We start from the raw sequence: 22,031 nt of genomic DNA on the forward strand, positions 1-22,031 counted from the left end.
ATTTACAAGATGACCATAGCTTGCTTCATACCAACAATCTCCGTGGGATTCGACCCTTACTCACGTAAGGTATTACTTGGACGACCCAGTGCACTTGCTGGTTAGTTGTATCGAAGTTGTGACAATTATGAATTAAGATCAGAGCACCAAGCTTTGGAGCCATTACCAGAATTTGTTCGAGCCTGGAGATCACAATTTCGTACACCAAGTTTTTGGCACCGTTGCCGGGGATTGTTTGAGTTTGGACAACTGACGGTTCATCTTGTTGCTCAGATTGGGTAACTTTCTTTTCGTTTTCTTTTCAAAAATTTTTCAAAAAAACAATATTTTCAAAAATCTCTCATCTGTTTTCGAAAAAAATTAAAAATATTTTCAAAAATTTTATTCAAGATTTTTAAGGATGAATTCTAGTGTTTCATGAAGCATGTGAAGCCTGGCTGGCTGTAAAGCCATGTCTAAATTCATTTGGACTGAGGCTTGCAATTTGTTATCAAGAGCAATTTAGTTGTTGCTCATCCACCTGTTGCTAATCCATGATCACCTGCTGAAGCTTGGCTGGCCATTGGCCATGTCTAGTGTTTTGGACTGGAGCCTTCTTTGAAAGCTTGGCTGGCTAGTGAGCCATGTCTAATTCCTGGACTGAAGCTTTAGACTAAGAATGCAAGATTCCTGGAATTCATAAAAAAAAATTTTGGAATCCTTATTTTTCTTTTTCATATAATTTTCGAAAAAATATAAAATAAAAATCCAAAAAAAATTAGAAAATCATAAAAATCAAAAATATTTTCTGTTTCTTGTTTGAGTCTTGAGTCACATTATAAGTTTGGTGTCACTTGCATATGCATCTTGCATTTTTCAAAAATATCATGCATTCATAGTGTTCTTCATGATCTTCAAGTTGTTCTTGGTAAGTCTTCTTGTATGATCTTGATGATTTTTTGTTATGTGTCTTTTCATGTTTATCATATGCATTCTTGAATTCTTAGTGCCTAAGCATTAAAGAATTCTAAGTTTGGTGTCTTGCATGTTTTCTTTGCATTAAAAATTTTTCAAAAATATGTTCTTGATGTTCATCATGTTCTTCATAGTGTTCTTGGTGTTCATCTTGACATTCATAGCATTCTTGCATGCATTCACTGTTTTGATCTAAAAATTTCATGCATTGCATAATTTTCATGTTTTTCTCTCTCATCATAAAAATTCAAAAAATCAAAAAAATATCTTTCCCTTTTTCTCTCATCAAATTCGAAAATTTGAGTTGACTTTTTCAAAAATTTTTAAAATCAAGTTGTTTCTCATGAGTCAAATCAAATTTTCAATTTGAAAATCTTATCTTTTTCAAAATCTTTTTCAAAAATCAAATCTTTTTCAAAATTCTTAGTTATTTTCGAAAATTTCAAAAATATTTTTCAAAAATCTTTTTCTTATTTTTATACCAAATTTTCGAAAATAACATAATCAATTAATGTTTTGATTCAAAAATTTGAAAGTTTGTTACTTGCTTGTTAAGAAAGATTCAAACTTTGAGTTCTAGAATCATATCTTGTGATTTCTTATGAATCAAGTCATTAATTGTGATTTTAAAAATCAAATCTTTTTCAAAACTAATTCCTATCATATCTTTTCAAAAATATCTCCTTATCTTATCTTTTTCAAAAATATCTTTTCAAAAATCTTTTCTAACTTCCTAACTTCTTATCTTTTCAAAATTTGTTTCAACTAACTAACTAACTTTTTGATTGTTTCTTAACTTTTTCAAAACTACCTAACTAACTCTCTCTCTCTAATTTTCGAAAATATCTTCCCTCTTTTTCAAAAATTTCTTTTTAATTAACTAATTAATTTTAATTTTTTTTTATTTTTGATTTCAAAAATTTTCGAAAATTACTAACATTTTTCAAAAACCAATTTTCAAAAATCACTAACTCCTTTTCAAAAATAATTTTCGAAAATTCCATCCTTCTCTCTCATCCTATTCTATTTATTCATTCATTAACTAACATCTCTTCCTCACATCATCACCAAATTCGAACCCCCTCTTCTATCTGTGTTCGAATTTCTTCTTCTTTTCTTCTACTCACATAAGGGAACCTCTATACTGTGGTAAAGAGACTCTCTATTATTATTATTATTTTTCTGTGTCTTCTTCTTTGTCATATAAGCAGGAGCAAGGATAAGAACATTCTTGTGGAAGCAGATCCAGAACCTGAAAGGACTCTGAAGAGAAAATTAAGAGAAGCTAAAATACAACAATCCAGAGATAACCTTTCAGAAATTTTCGAACAGGCAGAAGAGATGGCAGCCGAAAATAATAATAATGTAAGGAAGATGCTTGGTGACTTTACTGCACCTAATTCCAATTTACATGGAAGAAGCATCTCCATTCCTGCAATTGGAGCAAACAACTTTGAGCTGAAACCTCAGTTAGTTTCTCTGATGCAGCAGAACTGCAAGTTTCATGGACTTCCATCTGAAGATCCTTTTCAGTTCTTAACTGAATTCTTGCAGATATGTGATACTGTTAAGACTAATGGAGTAGATCCTGAAGTCTACAGGCTCATGCTTTTCCCTTTTGCTGTAAGAGACAGAGCTAGATTATGGTTGGATTCTCAACCCAAAGACAGCCTGAACTCTTGGGATAAGCTGGTCACGGCTTTCTTAGCCAAGTACTTTCCTCCTCAAAAGCTGAGCAAGCTTAGAGCTGATGTTCAAACCTTCAGATAGAAAGAAGGTGAATCCCTCTATGAAGCTTGGGAAAGATACAAACAGTTGACCAAAAAGTGTCCTTCTGACATGCTTTCAGAATGGACCATCCTGGATATATTCTATGATGGTTTATCTGAGTTATCAAAGATGTCATTGGACACTTCTGCAGGTGGATCCATTCACCTAAAGAAAACGCCTGCAGAAGCTCAAGAACTCATTGACATGGTTGCTAATAACCAGTTCATGTACACTTCTGAAAGGAATCCTGTGAGTAATGGGACGCCTATGAAGAAGGGAGTTCTTGAGGTTGATACTCTGAATGCCATATTGGCTCAGAATAAAATATTGACTCAGCAAGTCAATATGATCTCTCAGAGTCTGCAAGGAATGCAAGCTGCATCCAACAGTACTCAAGAGGCATCTTCTGAAGAAGAAGCCTATGATCCTGAGAACCCTGCAATAGCAGAGGTAAATTACTTAGGTGAACCTTATGGGAACACCTATAACTCAACATGGAGAAATCATCCAAATTTCTCATGGAAGGATCAAAAGCCCCAACAAGGCTTTAATAATGGTGGAAGAAACAGGTTTAGCAATAGCAAGCCTTTTCCATCATCAACTCAGCAACAGACAGAGAACTCTGAACAAAATGCTTCTAATTTAGCAAATCTAGTCTCTGATCTATCTAAGGCCACTGTAAGTTTCATGAATGAAACAAGGTCTTCCATTAGAAATCTGGAAGCACAAGTGGGCCAGCTGAGTAAAAGGATCACTGAAATCCCTCCTAGTACTCTCCCAAGCAATACAGAAGAGAACCCAAAAGGAGAGTACAAGGCCATTGACATAAGCGCCATGGCCGAACCTGTGAGGAGAGGAGAGGACGTGAATCCCAAGGAGGAAGACCTCCTGGGACGTCCAGTGGTCAATAAGGAGCTTCCCTCTGAGGAACCAAAGGACTCTGGGACTCATCTAGAGACCATAGAGATCCCATTGAACCTCCTTATGCCCTTCATAAGCTCTGATGAGTATTCCTCTTCTGAAGAGAATGAGGATGTTACTGAAGAGCAAACTGCCAAGTTTCTTGGTGCAATCATGAAGCTAAATGCCAAATTATTTGGCATTGATACTTGGGAAGTGGAACCTCCCTTGTTCATCAATGAACTAAGTGATCTGGATCAACTGACATTGCCTCAGAAGAGACAGGATCCTGGAAAGTTCATAATCCCTTGTACCATAGGCACCATGGTCTTTAAGGCTCTGTGTGACCTTGGTTCAGGGATAAACCTCATGTCCCTCTCTGTAATAGAGAAACTGGGAATCTATGGGGTGCAAGCTGCTAAAATCTCATTAGAGATGGCAGACAGCTCAAGAAAACAGGCATATGGACAAGTAGAGGACGTGTTAGTAAAGGTTGAAGGCCTTTACATCCCTGCTGATTTCATAGTCCTGGATACTGGAAAGGAAGAGGATGAATCCATCATCCTAGGAAGACCTTTCCTGGCCACAGCAAGAGCTGTGATTGATGTTGACAGAGGTGAAATAGTCCTTCAATGGAATGAGGACTCCCTTGTGTTTAAAACTCAAGGATCTCCCTCTGCAACCATGGAGAGGAAGCAGAAAAAGCTTCTCTCCAAGCAGAGTCAACCAGAGCCCCCACAGTCAAACTCTAAGTTTGGTGTTGGGAGGCCACAACCAAACTCTAAGTTTGGTGTTGAACTCCCATATCCAAACTCTAAGTTTGGTGTTGGAGAGTCTCAACAAAGCTCTGCACATCTGTGAGGCTCCATGAGAGCCCACTGTCAAGCTATTGACATTAAAGAAGCGCTTGTTGGGAGGCAACCCAATGTTTATCTAATTCTTATTTTTATTGTTTTTCATCTTTTCTTAGGTTCATGATCATGTGGAGTCACAAAATAAATATAAAAATTGAAAACGGAATCAAAAACAGCAGAAGAAAAATTACACCCTGGAGGAGCATCTGTCTGGCGTTCAGCGCCAGAACAAAGCATGGTTCTGGCGCTGAACGCCCAAAATGGGCAGCTTCTGGGCGCTGAACGCCAGAAATGGCACACAGATGGGCGTTGAACGCCCAAAATGGCCACCAACCTGGCGCTGAACGCCCAGAGTTGGATACAAAGGCATTTTTACATGCCTAATGGGTGCAGGGATGTAAATCCTTGAACACCTCAAGATCTGTGGACCCCACAGGATCCCCACCTACCTCCACTCACTTCTTCTCACCATTCTCTTTCACACAACCCCATAAACACTCTTCCCAAAAACCCTTCACCTATCACCTCAATCTCTCTTCTCCATCACCTCTTCACCACTCACATCCACCCACTCTTCCCAATAAACCTACCTCATAAACTCCACCTACCTTCAAAATTCAAAACCAATTTCCCACCCAAACCCACCAATATGGCCGAACCAATACCCCCCCCTCCCTTCCCTATATAAAGTCCTCAATTCTTCATCAAAATTCACACAACACACCCCTCTACACTCTCCTTGGCCGAAATCACCTCTCCCTCTCCCTCTCCATATTTCTTCTTCTTCTTCTTCTATTCTTTTGTTTATTGCTCGAGGGCGAGCAATATTCTAAGTTTGGTGTGGTAAAAGCATAGCTTTTTTGTTTTTCCATTACCATTGATGGCACCTAAGACCGGAGAATCCTCTAGAAGAGGGAAAGGGAAGACAAAAGCTTCCACATCCGAGTCATGGGAGATGGAAAGGTTCATCTCCAAAGCCCATCAAGACCACTTCTATGATGTTGTGGCCAAGAAGAAGGTGATCCCTGAGGTCCCTTTCAAACTCAAAAGAAATGAGTATCCGGAGATCCGACATGAAATTCAAAGAAGAGGTTGGGAAGTTCTAACAAATCCCATCCAACAAGTCGGCATCTTAATGGTTCAAGAGTTCTATGCCAATGCATGGATCACCAAGAACCATGATCAAAGTAAGAACCCGGATCCAAAGAACTATGTTACAATGGTTCGGGGGAAATACTTAGATTTTAGTCCGGAGAATGTGAGGTTGGCGTTCAACTTGCCATACATGGAAGAAAACGCACGCCCCTACACAAGGAGAGTCAACTTTGATCAAAGGTTGGACCAAGTCCTTATGGACATATGTGTAGAAGGAGCTCAATGGAAGATTGACTCCAAAGGCAAGCCGGTTCAACTAAGAAGATTGGACCTCAAGTCTATTGCTAGAGGATGGTTGGAGTTTATTCAATGCTCAATCATTCCCACTAGCAACCGGTCTGAAGTTACTATAGACCGGGCCATCATGATCCATAGCATCATGATTGGAGAAGAGGTGGAAGTTCATGAGATTATACCTCAAGAACTCTACAAGGTGGCTGACAAGTCCTCCACCATGGCAAGGTTAGCCTTTCCTCACCTCATTTGCCACCTATGCAATTCGGCTGGGATTGACATAGAGGGAGATATCCTCATTAAAGAGGACAAGCCCATCACTAAGAAAAAGATGGAGCAAGCAAGAGAGCCCACTCATGGAGCTCAAGAGGCGCAAGAAGCTCATTTCCATGAGATTCCGGAGATGCCTCAAATGCACTTTCCTCCACAAAACTATTGGGAGCAAATCAACACCTCCCTAGGAGAATTGAGTTCCAATATGGGACAACTAAGGGTGGAACATCAAGAGCACTCCATCATGCTTCATGAGATAAGAGAAGATCAAAAAGCAATGAGGGAGGAGCAACAAAGACAAGGAAGAGACATAGAAGAGCTCAAGGACATCATTGGTTCCTCAAGAAGGAAACGCCACCATCACTAAGGTGGATTCATTCCTTGTTCTTATTTCTTCTGTTTTTCGTTTTCTATGTTATGTGCTTATCTATGTTTGTGTCTTCATTACATGATCATTAGTAAGTAGTAACTTTGTCTTAAAGATATGAATGTCCTATGAATCTATCACCTCTCTTAAATGAAAAATGTTTTAATTCAAAAGAACAAGAAGTACATGAGTTTCGAATTTATCCTTGAACTTAGTTTAATTATATTGATGTGGTGATAATGCTTCTTGTTTTCTGAATGTATGCTTGAACAGTGCATATGTCTTTTGAAGTTGTTGTTTAAGAATGTTAAATATGTTGGCTCTTGAAAGAATGATGACTAGGAGACATGTTATTTGATAATCTGAAAAATCATAAAAGTGATTCTTGAAGCAAGAAAAAGCAGCAAAGAACAAAGCTTGCAGAAAAAAAATAGGCGAAAAAAAAAACAGAAAGAAAAAGAAAAAGCAAGCAGAAAAAGCCAAAAGCTCTTAAAACCAAGAGGCAAGAGCAAAAAGCCAGTAACCCTTAAAACCAAAAGGCAAGGGCAAATAAAAAGGATCCCAAGGCTTTGAGCATCAGTGGATAGGAGGGCCTAAAGGAATAAAATCCTGGTCTAAGCGGCTAAACCAAGCTGTCCCTAACCATGTGCTTATGGCGTGTAGGTGTCAAGTGAAAACTTGAGACTGAGCGGTTAAAGTCAAGGTCCAAAGCAAAAGAAGAGTGTGCTTAAGAACCCTGGACACCTCTAATTGGGGACTTTAGCAAAGCTGAGTCACAATCTGAAAAGGTTCACCCAATTATGTGTCTGTGGCATTTATGTATCCGGTGGTAATACTGGAAAACAAAGTGCTTAGGGCCACGGCCAAGACTCATAAAATAGCTGTGTTCAAGAATCATCATACTGAACTAGGAGAATCAATAACACTATCTGAACTCTGAAGTTCCTATAGATGCCAATCATTCTAAACTTCAATGGATAAAGTGAGATGCCAAAACTATTCAAGAGGCAAAAAGCTATAAGTCCCGCTCATATGATTGAAACTATGTTTCATTGATAGTTTAGAATTTATAGTATATTCTCTTCTTTTTATCCTATTTGATTTTCAGTTGCTTGGGGACAAGCAACAATTTAAGTTTGGTGTTGTGATGAGCGGATAATTTATACGCTTTTTGGCATTGCTTTTAGTATGTTTTTAGTAGAATCTAGCTACTTTTAGGGATGTTTTCATTAGTTTTTATGATAAATTCACATTTCTGGACTTTACTATGAGTTTGTGTGTTTTTCTGTGATTTCAGGTATTTTCTGGCTGAAATTGAGGGACTTGAGCAGAAATCAGATTCAGAGGTTGAAAAAGGACTGCTGATGCTGTTGGATTCTGACCTCCCTGCACTCAAAGTGGATTTTCTGGAGCTACAGAACTCGAAATGGCGCGCTTCCAATTGCGTTGGAAAGTAGACATCCAGGGCTTTCCATCAATATATAATAGTCCATACTTTGGCCAAGAATTGACGACGTAAACTGGCGTTCAACGCCAGCCTTCTGCCCAAATCTGGCGTCCAGCGCCAGAAAAGGATCCAAAACCAGAGTTGAACGCCCAAACTGGCACAGAAACTGGCGTTCAACTCCACAAATGGCCTCTGCACGTGTAACACTCAAGCTCAGCCCAAACACACACCAAGTGGGCCCCAGAAGTGGATTTATGCATCAATTACTTACTCATGTAAACCCTAGTAGCTAGTTTATTATAAATAGGACCTTTTACTATTGTATTAGGCATCTTTGGTCTCAGTTATAATTCATTGTTCATCTTAGGAGACTATTGATCACGCTTAAGGGGGCTGGCCATCTCGGCCATGCCTGGACCTTCACTTATGTATTTTCATACGGTAGAGTTTCTACACTCCATAGATTAAGGTGTGGAGCTCTGCTGTTCCTCAAAGATTAATGCAAAGTACTACTGTTTTCTATTCAATTCTTCTTATTTCGCTTCTAAGATATCCATTCGCACCCAAGAACGTGATGAAGGTGATGATTATGTGTGACGCTCATCATCCTTCTCCTTTATGAACGCGTGCCTGACAAACACTTCCGTTCTACATGAAATAAGCTAGAATGAGTATCTCTTAGATCTCTTAACCGGAATCTTCGTGGCGTAAGCTAGAATGATGGCGGCATTCAAGAGAATCCGGAAGGTCTAAACCTTGTCTGTGGTATTCCGAGTAGGATTCAATGATTGAATGACTGTGACGAGCTCCTAACTCGCGATTGCATGGCGTTAGTGACAGACGCAAAAGGATAGTAAATCCTATTCCAGCATGATCGAGAACCGACAGATGAATAGCCGTGCCGTGACAGGGTGCGTGAGCATATTATTCACTGAGAGGATAAGATGAAGCCATTGGCAAGGGTGATGCCTCCAGACGATTAGCCGTGCCGTGACAGGGCATTGGATCATTTTCCCGAGAGATGACCGAAAGTAGCCATTGACAGTGGTGATGTATCACATAAAGCCAGCCATAGAAAGGAGTAAGACTGATTGGATGAAGATAGCAGGAAAGCAGAGGTTCAGAGGAACAAAAAGCATCTCCATTCGCTTATCTGAAATTCCTATCAATGAATTACATAAGTATTTCTATCCCTTCTTTTATTTATTATTCGAAAACACCCTTATCAATTTATATCTACCTGACTGAGATTTACAAGATGACCATAGCTTGCTTCATACCAACAATCTCCGTGGAATTCGACCCTTACTCACGTAAGGTATTACTTGGACGACCCAGTGCACTTGCTGGTTAGTTGTATCGAAGTTGTGACAATTATGAATTAAGATCAGAGCACCAAGCTTTGGAGCCATTACCAGGATTTGTTCGAGCCTGGAGATCACAATTTCGTGCACCAGGGCCCAAGGCCCAACCCAAATCACCTATACCCATGAGCTCAGCTCATTTCCCTTCCTTTCACACATTGAAGCATGCAGAATCAGTTTGGGGAAGGAGGGAACAAGAGCATCAAAACCTAATCCATGGTTTGATTTCAATCCGACATAACTTCTCGCTCCAAGCTCCGATCGCCGCACCATTTGTGGCCACGTGTCCGCAGTGACGAGCTCTACAAAGTCTAGTATATTGTAAGGTAAGGAAACCACATTCTCAGTTTCAATTCTCTCTTCTCAAATACGAAAATTTTATGGTTTTGGGGTGTTGAGATTTTGGTTAATTTGATGTTTTAGGATTAAATTGAATTGAGGGATTAGTGGGCTTTTGCTTAATTGTGGCACATCTAAGGTAAGGATTATTAACCCTAGTCAATTCCTTGAATCCTTGATTACATGTGTTAGGTATTGAATCTTGTATATGGATATGTGATGTTATGTATTAGGTGATATATGTATAAGAATTGAAGCATATTTGTGGAAGTTGGAGGCTTGGAAATTAGTATTAGTTGCTGGATTTTTGGTGTAAGGGCTTGCAATCTTGCCTAGTGGGTTGTCTTGGGTGATATGAGGAAATCGGCCAAAGTATGGTTTAGGTTTCTCATATGTAATATATAATGTTCTGTGAAAACTTAGGCTAGATGACCATAGGATAGGTTGGAACGTATGAGTATGTTTAATGATTAGCACCCTTGATATTGTTTGCTATTTTTTATGATGGAATGTTAAGTGATGGGTTGACGATGATTGAGATAATGATATGAATGCATGTGTATGTATATATTGAATTGGTGAATGATAATCTTGATGTTGTATTCGGGAGATTGATGAAAGGGATTGTTAAGATTGAGAAATGGTAGGGTATGAAGGTTGTTGTGATGATGGAAAAGATATATATGTATTGTGTTGATGAGTTTAGTGTATAGCATGTTGAGTTTGATTTGGGTTTTAAAGAAAATTGAGATTTTGAGGTTTTGTGTAAAGTTGATTTTTGGCCGAATTTCGACGAGCCATAACTTGGCTTTCAAACCCCCAAATGATTTCAAAATTGTTTTATATAAAAAATGGGTCCGTGAAGTTTACGCCCTTCGAAGAATGGAAGAAAAATGTTTTAAAACGAAAAAGTTATGCATGTTGGAAGTTTGGGATTTAAACTTGAAATTCTACAGTTTCAGACTTAGTTAAAATTTTTGAGGAAACATACGCCCACGCATACGCGTGGCCCATGCGTACGCGTGATTTGAGATTCTTGCGTATGCATGTCCTCTATTCACGAAGGATCACTACTGCCTCGTGTACATGCGTAAGTGAGATGAGGTATGCGTACGCGTCTTGGTCCAAACGCGTACCCACGCGTACGCGTGGCCCCTGTTTCAACAAAAAATAGATTTTTGTGTTTTTAAGTCAAATTTCAAACTTCTAAATCTCTATTTTTACTCTTTTAGCCCCTAAACTTTAGTTGGATACTTAGTAATGAGATATAATTAGAAAAGAGGTAGAAACTTGGGAAGTATTAGCTGAACTTATATAATTATGAAGAAGATAATAATGAATTTCATTTGAGTGAAAGATGGGTTGAAAATGATGATGACCTTAAAGTGTGATGGTGATTAAAGCGATAGTGATGAGTTGTGATTGTTAGGATGGACAAGTAATTCCTATCCAAGTCATGATTAGGAGTTTGAGATATTGAGATATGATTAATGATGATAACTGAGTTTTAATTGTGGATTATTTTGAGATGTCAAGTTATGACTGCGAGGGTAGACGAGTAATTCCTATCCGAGCTATGTTTGTGAGTATAGATGAGTAATTCCTATTCGATGTGTAATGTCGAGGGTAGACAAGCAATTCCTATCCAAGAATAGACGAGTAATTCCTATTCGAGTCCAAGCCTGTGCATAGACGAGTAATCCATATCCAGGTTAAGGATGTGGCACCAGCTTGGGTGGACGAGTAATACATGTCCCGTGTTGTAGTGTTCTGTCCACGGTTAGCTACCAGGACATGTCGGGCTGGCTAAGTAACCGACAGTTGATATCAACAGCCATAGGACAGGCATGCATCATGTACATATGGTTTGAATTGCTTGATTGTGCATTAATTGGGAATGTCTAAGTGATTATAATATGCTACATGTTCTACTTGCTGTATCCGTATTCTATTTGTGCCTGCTTTGTCTGCTTTGTTTGTTTCTGTGGTTCTACTGGAGTTTGGAGAATTGGAGGAAGGCGGAGACTTAAGGGTCTTGATTAGAGTTTCGGTTCAGTTTATGAAGCTTTAGAGAACCACCTTGTTTATGGTTTTAGTTTTAAATCTTGAAGTTTTATAATCTGAGTATCGGTGTTCTAGGATTGCCTCTGGCATTCCCAGGACCTTATATCTTATGTGCGTGGCACCTTTACCATGTTGAGAACCTCCGGTTCTCATTCCATACAACGTTGTTGTTGAGTTAAGAAATTAACTAAATTAATTAATGATGACAAACATTATTTTATTGGATAAAATAAATAATTAAATGATGATTGTTTATAATTATATGTTGCTGATTACTTAGTGTTGCAGGCCAAAACTCAACATTGCAATAGCCCAATATAAAAGCAAGCAGCCCAAACTGAATGAAATCAGGAAACAAGGCTGGCGGGCTATAAAGTAATGAAAGCCCAAAAGGAAACAAAGATAAGAAATCAAACCGGGCCAAATGAAGTGATCTAGTCCAAGCCCGATTTGATATTCAGCAAGCAAATTCCCTCTCTCACTTGCTTTCACCAACTCAACATACACTTTAACCTGCTGTGGTCAGAACTCAAAGAAAGTGAGAGAAAGCTTCTTCCCTAAGGTAAAAGTTAAAGTTAACCCATTTCATTATACATGCATCATATCTTCTTCTCTTCATCTTCAACGTTATGCCTATCCATTCCAAGATACATAGGAAAGATGTGGTCTGTTCTTCACTGCTATAAATTCACGGTCTCAAACGTATCTTGGGGACCAAGTTAGTTTTAAGGGCTGAGATATGGTTTACCATTGAAAGATCCTTTTGTGTTTGTCGTCCTGAGGCTTTCGGTCAACCAAGGAAAGTCAGAAGCAAAGTTTCTACTCTGAGAATTAATGAAAAAAAGTGAGTTTGTGGGTTGGTGAAGCACAGTGCTCAAGAAGTTGACCTAAGAAGAAGAACCCAGCAATATGCAAGGAGATAAAAGAGGATTTCTGCTCATTCAGAAGCAAGGAGAGATAACCCAGTGTATTGAGGTTTTGTTCTATGAAGAAGTTCTCTGAAGAAGTTCCTCTACTTGGATAGTGTTTTCTTTCAAAGAAGCATTCCGCCAAAAATGAAGAACTGAATCAGAGACAAGCAAATCTGGTTTATCACATAGCAAAGAGGCTGTTGTAGAGGCAATCTCCTTCATGTTTTACAGATTGTAATTTACTTTTCAATGTTTATCTTTCTGTAATTTCTTGAGTAAAAAGGCATATTGAGAGAGCTCAAGTAAAAGCCAATGAGTGAAAAAGGCTTAGTGATACACTTGAGAGAAAAGTCTAGAGTTATTTTTAGATTTCTTTAGGTAAGTCAGTGTCTTGTATCTTGTACCTGTGAGGTATCCCTTTCTTAGTTGGGTTAGCACTAAGAGTGAAGAGTTAGGTATTTGCGTAGCCAATGTCAAGTTAGGTTAGAACTTGAGTGTAAGAGGATTGTGTCAATCCTGTGGAATTAGTGTATGTAATACTTTTAAGGGTAAAGTATACTTTTTGTCCTTAAAGTTTGGCAAAACTTTTAAAAATACCTCTAAGTTTTATTTTGTTTCAATTTTGTCCCAGAAGTTTTTGATTTGCATCAAATATACCCTCGACGGGTAAATTTTCAAAAAATTTAAAACCAATCTAACAATAATGCATGAAAATTATGCTTGATTTGCTTACGTTGAGGATTGTTCTTATGAAATTGTTGTTGAATTGGTCTTAAATTTTTTGAAAAATTAGCCGTCAAGGGTATATTTGATGCAAATCGAAAACTTCTAGGACAAAATTGAAACAAAATAAAACTTAGGGGTATTTTTGAAATTTTTGTCAAACTTCAGGGACAAAAAATATACTTTACCCTACTTTTAACTATAGTGAAAATTCCTCCATTGTTGTGGAGGAGACTGGACGTAGGTTGCATAGCACATGGCAACGGAACTAGGATACATGCTAGTGTTAGCTTCTCTCTTCTCTGCTATATTCTGTTTTCTGATATTCATGAGACAAAAATAAATTGTCTCATATATTTTCGCTGCTGAGTTCGAACAGAATCAGAATTGCAAGTTTAAATCAAAAGGGGTTATTTCAGTAACTAAAAAAAAGGCATAGATTCAACCCCCCTTCTCTAAGCCTATCACAACCTTCAATTGTGTTTTTCAGATGCAGGTCGAAAGACACCTCGCTAGGCGTCCGGAGTTCCACCACAGAGTGGTTTCATTTTGGGGCTTATTTCTGATATTTTGATATGTATATGTATTAGACTCTCCTCTTGTGTATATTACTGCTTTACTTTGTATCTCTTAGAGGTTTATGGAGAAACAGGCTTATATGTATGTAGTTTTGGGCTTCGGGTTATATATATACATATGTAAATATTCTCCGGCAAGCCTTAGTTTCGCAGGCTGAGTTAGGAGCTTGTTATTTTGTACTTTTGGCCCTCTATTCCCACTTTCCGTTTATTTATACTTATGAACCTTGGTTTTCTTAGCACGTAAGTAATCTCGATTCCGGAGCGTTGCGCTTTTTATTTTGAGATTTTGTTTTACCGATTTTTCAAGGCTCCTTGTATACTATCTCCTTTTTATTATTATATGTATATATTTTATTTTAGAGGTCGTAATACCACACCACATCTGTTTTACTGCTTAAGCGTAAAACTCTGTGTGGTAGGGTGTTACATTATGGTATCAGAGAAATAAAAATTTTATCACCTTTTTTAACTACTTCAACACCAAGAAAGTAAGACATCAAGCCCATACCCGTTATTTCATAGTGCTTTATCATAGCCTTCCTAAATTGTTGCCAATAAAGATTAAATCGTCAGCATAAAGACACACGATCAAGATATCTCCAGGTTCAACGAACTTGATATAAAGCCTATGCTCAAATGGACATCTTTTGAAACCATTTTGAGCAAAATAAGAATCAATCTTCTTGTACCATGCTCTTGGTGCTTGCTTTAACCCGTACAAAGTTTTCTTCAACCTATAAACTTTATTTTCTTCTCCAGGAACTTCATATCTTGTAGGTTGCTCAACATGCACTTTTTCTTCTAAAGTGCCATTTAGAAATGCTAACTTAACATCCATTTGATGTATCTTCCACTTATTTTAAGTCGAGAGTGAAATAATCATATGAATAGTGTCTAATCTAGCAACAAGAGCAAATACTTCAAACTAATTGATACTTGACTTTTGTTTGTATCCCTTAGCAACTAATCTTACTTTAAAATGATCAACTTCATTACTTCACTATTGGGTTTGTACTTAATTTTATAAACCTACTTTATGCCAATCGGCTTCTTATCTGCTGGTAAATCTGTCAGCTCTCATGTGTCATTCTTCTCAATGGCATGAATCTTCTCATCATTGCTTTTTTTCAATTGTTGTCTTTAGAGACTTCTTCAAAGTTCAACGGCTCACAACCTGAAAATAGAGTAAAAATTATGATTCTTCATCGGACGAATCGTTGCCATTGCTAACTTCATAATCTGCTAATCTAGCAGGTAGTCTCCGCTCTCTTTGAGGTCTTCTAGATGATTCTGGTTGTGCAGTTGTGTCCTGTTGTCTTTCTTCTTCATCATCACATGTATTTGAAATTACAATCGGCTGTTTTTCTGTCTTTATGTCCCAGTCCCACATGCCTTTCTCATCAAACGTCACGTCTCTGCTAACGATTACCTTTTTTATCCTAGATTATACAGCTTGTATGCTTTTGAGTCTGTGCTATAGCCAATAAAGATACACTTCTCGCCTTTGTCATCTAACTTCTTCCTTAATTGATTTGTCAGAACTTTCTCGATTGATTTTTCTGACTTCTCCAATATTCTACTGATGTGGCTTTCCATGGTTCCTTACAACTCTGCAATCGTCATGGTATCCATATCGTGGGAGTTTAGTATCGTAGTCACCACATGGTCATACTTCATCAGCATAGTGCGAAAAATTTTTTCCACCACTTTACTATCGGGCATATCTTCTCCATAGACTCTCAATTCATTAACAAGATCTGTAATACGAGTAAAATATTGCTTAACAGTTTCTGAGCTAGACATCTCGTACCTTTCATATTCTCTTCTTAAAGACTGTAGCTTTACTTTTTGAGCTTTATCTACGCCTTTGTATGACAGATTTAACGTGTTTCGTGCTTCTTTTGTACTTTTGGCATTTTTTATTTTGCCAGACACCGTATAATCTACACCTTGATGAATTTGAGATAGCGCCAATTGGTCTCTCCTTTGTTGGGCAGCACCTACTCCTTCTTGAAAATCCGGTTCAATGAAATTTCACAGGTTCTGAATCTTCAAATGGATAGACATCAAAGTCTCCTAATAACTATAATCAAGTTTTTCATCTAACTTGGGACCGGACCACACAATATTAAAAGTGTTTGCCATATTGATTTTATGAATAAACAACTATGTGAGAACTCTCTCACACCTCACAAACTTTTAAATACCAAGCACTAGATTAACCAGCTGTAATACCAAATGTAAGTATGATACCCACACTATATTGGCTCCAGGATTACTCACTCACATAAATAACGCTATCATATTTTTTTCATCTCTCAGACTCACTAACACTCATAGAATAAAAAACTAAGGAGTACCTCTCAGTTCTCATAACACATTTTTCATTATTTTTTAACACACAAAATACATAAGGCATATGTGTCTTTATATAGGCAATACTTCATACTAATAATTCATGATTCTACTAGCTTTCTAATACATATATATACTTATTCAACTTTGTTTTTAACTTTGACTATTCAAATAAGTAACTTTTATATCTTTATTAGTTGGCATCTTAGAATTTCTAGCACAACTATTATAAACATCTTAAAAAATTTTTAAATTTAGTCATCAACTTGAAGCTTCTAAATTCCAATACAATTCATAATTCTTCTAGTATGAAGGTGATGAGTGCAACTTGTTATATATATTGATGCTTCATAATTTTTTCAACTTAATTTATAGCCTCTAATTTTAATTAGGAGATAAAATTTGACTTATAATTTTTGTAACTTTTAATTTCATCACTTATAATTCTTGTAACTTTTAATTTTATGATAATTCTAATATAATATAAGTTGATTTAGTTTTTATTAATAATTAGACCTAATTGAAGGAATTATGCAGAGAAAGAGAAATGGAATTGCATGAGAAGAATTGAAAATGGGGAAGTGTTATTGAATGTTTCTTGTTCACTTAATTAGTTAACCATACAATAATAAGGGTATATATACACTTATTAGTAGTAGCTCAATTGATCAAGATTTACAATCTTAGTTAACTTGTAACAGAAGAAACAGATTCTATTACTTCCCTATTAGTGTCTATACTAATGTAATCCTAAGATTTCAAAAAAAAAAAAAAAAAAACTGGCTTAAAGTTTGGGAGAAAGTTGGAACTCTCTTTGCCAATGATTAGGTCATTACTATTTTTAATCTAGAAAGTTAGAGACTAATCGATAAATATATCAGAAAATAAAAAGAAAACTAAAAAATTTGTTAGATAGATACCTGCTGATAGTAAGCAAGAATCCTAAACCAGAAGCATTATTAAGGATGGATCCAACTATATATGTTGCTTGTGGTTGTCCATAATCAAATTTTTCTTCTATTAATATTACATTGTCAGCAAATATTATTATTTTTTATCAATATTTGTCTAATAATAATTTACATTTATATTTAAAAAAGTTTTATACACAAAAAATATATAATTTTTATTTATGTTTATCAAAATTTACACACATAAATCAATACAGTTTGTATCCACATATATTTTTCAGAATTTGTATACATAAATTTGTAATTTACTTATTAAAAAGAATTTAGTATTTATACTGACCAAATAATAACAAAAAATAATAAATATTACTGACCCTAAGAATTTATCTTTTTCATCGTCTCGCTCGGATATTATAAAATCGGGTAAAGTATATTTTTTGTCCCTGAAGTTTTACAAAAGTTTCAAAAATACCCATAAGTTTTATTTTGTTTCAATTTTGTCCTAAAAGTTTTCGATTTGCATCAAATATACCCCTGATGGCTAATTTTTCAAAAAATTTAAGACCAATTCAACAACAATTTCATAAGAACAACCTTCAATACAAGCAAATCAAACATAATTTTCATGCATTATTGTTAGATTGGTCTTAAATTTTTTTGAAAATTTAGCCGTTCGAGGGTATATTTGATGCAAATTGAAAACTTTTGGGACAAAATTGAAACAAAATAAAACTTAGGGATATTTTTGAAATTTTTATTAAACTTTAGGGACAAAAAGTATACTTTACCCTATAAAATCTTAAATGGGTATACAGAACTTTAATCTCTAGACTTCACCTTAATTAGTTTTCTTTTAATTTTTTGCTAATTCTAAAACTTCAATTAATAAAATTATAAAATAAATTAGAATGATATATAAAAACAATATGGAAAAACAAGTATATATACAAATATATATAATATATAAGTACGTCTAGTGTTTCTCATGAATAATCTTTGAAAAGCTAATAAATTAAAAGTTTAATTACTGGACTAACTTTTTTTTGGTCAATATCAATTAATTTTTTATTTTTATTTTAAAATTTAAATCATAAATTTTAAATGATAAATTTTAAATTAAAAATTTTAATCTTAAATTATAATCCTAAATTTTAAATTTTCAAAAAAGTTGAATTAAAAAGTAATTTTATAATAAAAATTTGACTAATATGTACTAATTAAAAATTAATTTTTTATACTTATTAAAAATTAAATTACTTAATTAGGCGTATTTCGATTGAAGTGTAACTCTATTTAATTTGATGAAATCTGCTAAGAATTGAAGGTATACACGGTACATGACAAAATAAGATTTCAAAACAAATAAAATTATTCATCCTTTATTTGAAAAGTATAAATGGCAACAACATACTTTCAACTTTCCATTCCTTTATCAAGTTATTACTTTTATTATCTTTTCTTGCATTAATCATCCGGCTCCTGTTTCCAGATTCAAGTTTTTTTTTTTCCCTTAACTATAACTGAAGGAAAAAGGGCCATGTAAGAAATCATGAATTGAAAGTACAAACTTCAACAGTTGAATCGCATATTCATGAAAATGCTTGTATTATATCATACACCTCCTGTTTTGAAGATTTAATGACGGATTATTGTGTTACTTTCAGCATTAATAATTGTTGATAATAAATTTACTTTTGTATACAAATTTGGAGAATACTAAATGATCAATATTTTATTGTAAAAAAATAGAGAATTGATTAATATCAATTTAAACATAAAGCACAAATAATAAGAAGTATGTTGGTCACTTATCATCATTTTTTTTATCTATTAGTAAAAGTTTTTAAAAATATTTTATTTTAATAAATACACAACAAACCTTTTCCAATAAAAAATTATTTTACTGAAATATTATACTATTGGAAAAATTTTAAATGTACCGAAAATACCGGTATTCTAATTGCTTTAACTGTTCATTTCAATTAATATATATTATATATATTTTTTTTTATAATTCAAATCGGAAAAGTTTAAGGCTCAGTAACTTTATTAAATTTTGTCCCGCATGTAACTAACAAGAGAAAAGTGAGTAATCTTATACTATTGGATGAAATCTCACATCATTAAAATCATAATTGATAGTTACTTGATGATTACAAATCACAAAAGTTACTGACCTCTAGCATTTCTCGTTCAAATCAACGGTTAAAATAACTAAAATATCGGTATTTTTAATACACTTAAAACTCTTCCATTTTTTACGGTGTTGCTAATAAAGTTCTTTTAAGAATCCGGCGAAACTGGCTCCATTCGAAAAAAGGACTAACTCTAGAAGTGGTAGAAATTAAAATAAAAATTGAAATGATCTGTTTTAAAATAAAGCTTATCTAATTGTTTGTTCATTCAAAATTTGGAAATAACAAAGGTAAAAATAAAAACAGGTGAACATTTATGTATTTCTCTATTTTCCAAGTATCTATATATCTTAAAACACTGGTTAAAGACAGGCTTACAGACTAATCTTCATTAATTATTACATCAATATGAACGGTGGAACTACAAGTATTAATGCTATATTCCATGCCTTCAAGTTTAATTTTTGGATGTGAATAGTCTTAATATTCTTCGTTTATATTACTTTAAAATTGTTCTTGTTATAGGTTGTATCGAGGGACGGTAGTTAGGGGCGAGTGGAGGCTTAGACTCCAGTTTTTTTAAAGAAAAATTAATAGTAATAAATTATTAAATATAATTTAATTTTTTTAAAAATTTATTTAATATTTAGTCTAATATCAATAAAAATTTAGTCTAATTTAGATATTAATAATTTTTAATATTTAAAAAGTAAGTAATGATATTTAAAAAATCTGAAAAAAATATTATTATTAATATTTTTTAATTAAATAAAAAATTTTAAATTTCATAAAGTGGATTTTTTTTGTGATCATCTTTTTTTTATTCATTTTGTATTAATTCTTTCTGTTTTAACTAACTACAATTGAAAGATCTTTTTTAACTATGAATATTGTGAAGAATGATCCAAAAACAAAATGAAAGATGAATTTCTTGTTAATTGTCTTTTAACAAAATTTGACAAAGATTCTATTATCGATGAATTTTATGATACGAGGAATCGACCACTTCGTTAGTAAAAAAGTACACATATTTTTTGCACTTTAAAATATATTCTCTATTGGTATATTTTTGTAATACATCTTACATTATATAATTTTTTGTATAATTTTTTAATATTATATATGTTATTATTGGCCTCCATAATAATATTTCTGAATCCGTCCCTAATTATATCGCCGTTAATTGACCTATTTGGCAGACGAAAAAAGTATAGTTTTCATCAACTATATATTATGAAGCAATAATATTAAAAAAAATTAGAATTTATTTTATTTAGTATTTATTAATTACAATAATTAAATATTAAATAAAGTAAGTTCCGATTGTTTTTAATTTTTTTTGTATCAGAGTATTTATTAGATTAGAAGTTCAATGACTAATTCTTTGAATACTGGCATACTGTAGAGGCACAAAATGAACGACTATCTCAAGAAAATAAGTTCTATTTTTATCCTCTAATAAATATGAAACCTAAAAAAAAAAAATTAAAAGACACAAATTTTCATTCATCTATACCAACTTACGTTGATAACTAATTTTTTTTATTATTAAATATTTTCGAATAGAAAAGGTTGACAACCAAAAAAATGGGAATTCCATTAGACAATGAGTCTTATTTATTAATTCACATTTACTATAGTATAAGATAAGTAATTAATAGCAATATACCCAATTAATTAGAGGACGTAGGTATCTTTATCTCCACATATAGGGGAACATATGTATGTGGTGCTATTTAAACCACCAGTCCTTATCTTCATCATTCATCGCCCAATTATTATTAATGTTGATTGCCCTTCATTCCTCTTTAATTCTTCTCTTTAATTTATTTAATTCTCTTGTGATCTATAATTCCTCTTATAGCTTTATTTATTTAATTAGAGAATGATTTCTATGATCCAATAGAACTTGTGAAATATTCTCTTGTGCTTCATCGCTTCATTTATGTAGTATTTACTATCCTCGTGAAGTATGGTTGAGACCTCTTCAATTAATGTATGCTTTATTTATTTAGTCCCTCTCTCGGTTAGTTTGCTTTTAATTAATCATGTATGTCCCTCTTTTAATTTTTTATTCTTGTTTTTCCCTTTGTTTTTCTCGTCAAAGCTAAGTAATAATCATGCACATACACAAGGCATTCCACTTTTAATTTAATGGATCGGAATTACATTTATTCATTCATTCACTTCTTTCATTCTTTCTTTTTTTTTTTCATATTTAATTATGATTCGTAAGAATGTAATATTTTAGAATTGATATATATATCGTGAAAATTAAATTATCACATAAAGGTTGGTCCAAATCCAGAATCATATATGCCCCAGAAACATTCAAGTCAAATTTGTAAAATGACATCTTGCTCGATCTTATATCCATCTTTATTGCTATTGGCCTATTGATTCATATATACATATTTATATTTATCTATTTATCTATCTTTATATATATGGCTTCATTTTCAAACTTTAACTTTTTCCCCCTTTCTTTTTCGGGGCAGTTGGCCGTTTTCATTTATTATTTTGCTTCTTTTTTATTCATTTCGATGATTTCATTTTTGTGCATATCATTAATTAGATTTATTTTCTTATAAAAAAATAGAATAATTTTTTGACAGTCTATATAATGAAAATAAAGAGTAAATTTTAGACGTATTTCATCGATACAAATAAGAATCAAATTCTAAAATGTTTGCC

The 22,031-nt window shown here is 34.2% G+C and overlaps 1 non-coding gene across 1 annotated transcript; it reads right to left on the bottom strand.

Annotated features, from left to right (window-relative positions):
• Window positions 1-2,691: 2,691 nt before the first annotated feature.
• On the bottom strand, window positions 2,692-2,799 carry LOC112774379 (small nucleolar RNA R71). Its single transcript, XR_003188872.1, has one exon. It is a non-coding gene; the product is annotated as a small nucleolar RNA R71 (small nucleolar RNA).
• Between the last annotated feature and the right edge of the window lie 19,232 nt (window positions 2,800-22,031).

The sequence above is a fragment of the Arachis hypogaea genome, chromosome 18 (genome assembly GCF_003086295.3).
Source record: "Arachis hypogaea cultivar Tifrunner chromosome 18, arahy.Tifrunner.gnm2.J5K5, whole genome shotgun sequence".
Lineage (NCBI taxonomy): Eukaryota > Viridiplantae > Streptophyta > Magnoliopsida > Fabales > Fabaceae > Arachis > Arachis hypogaea.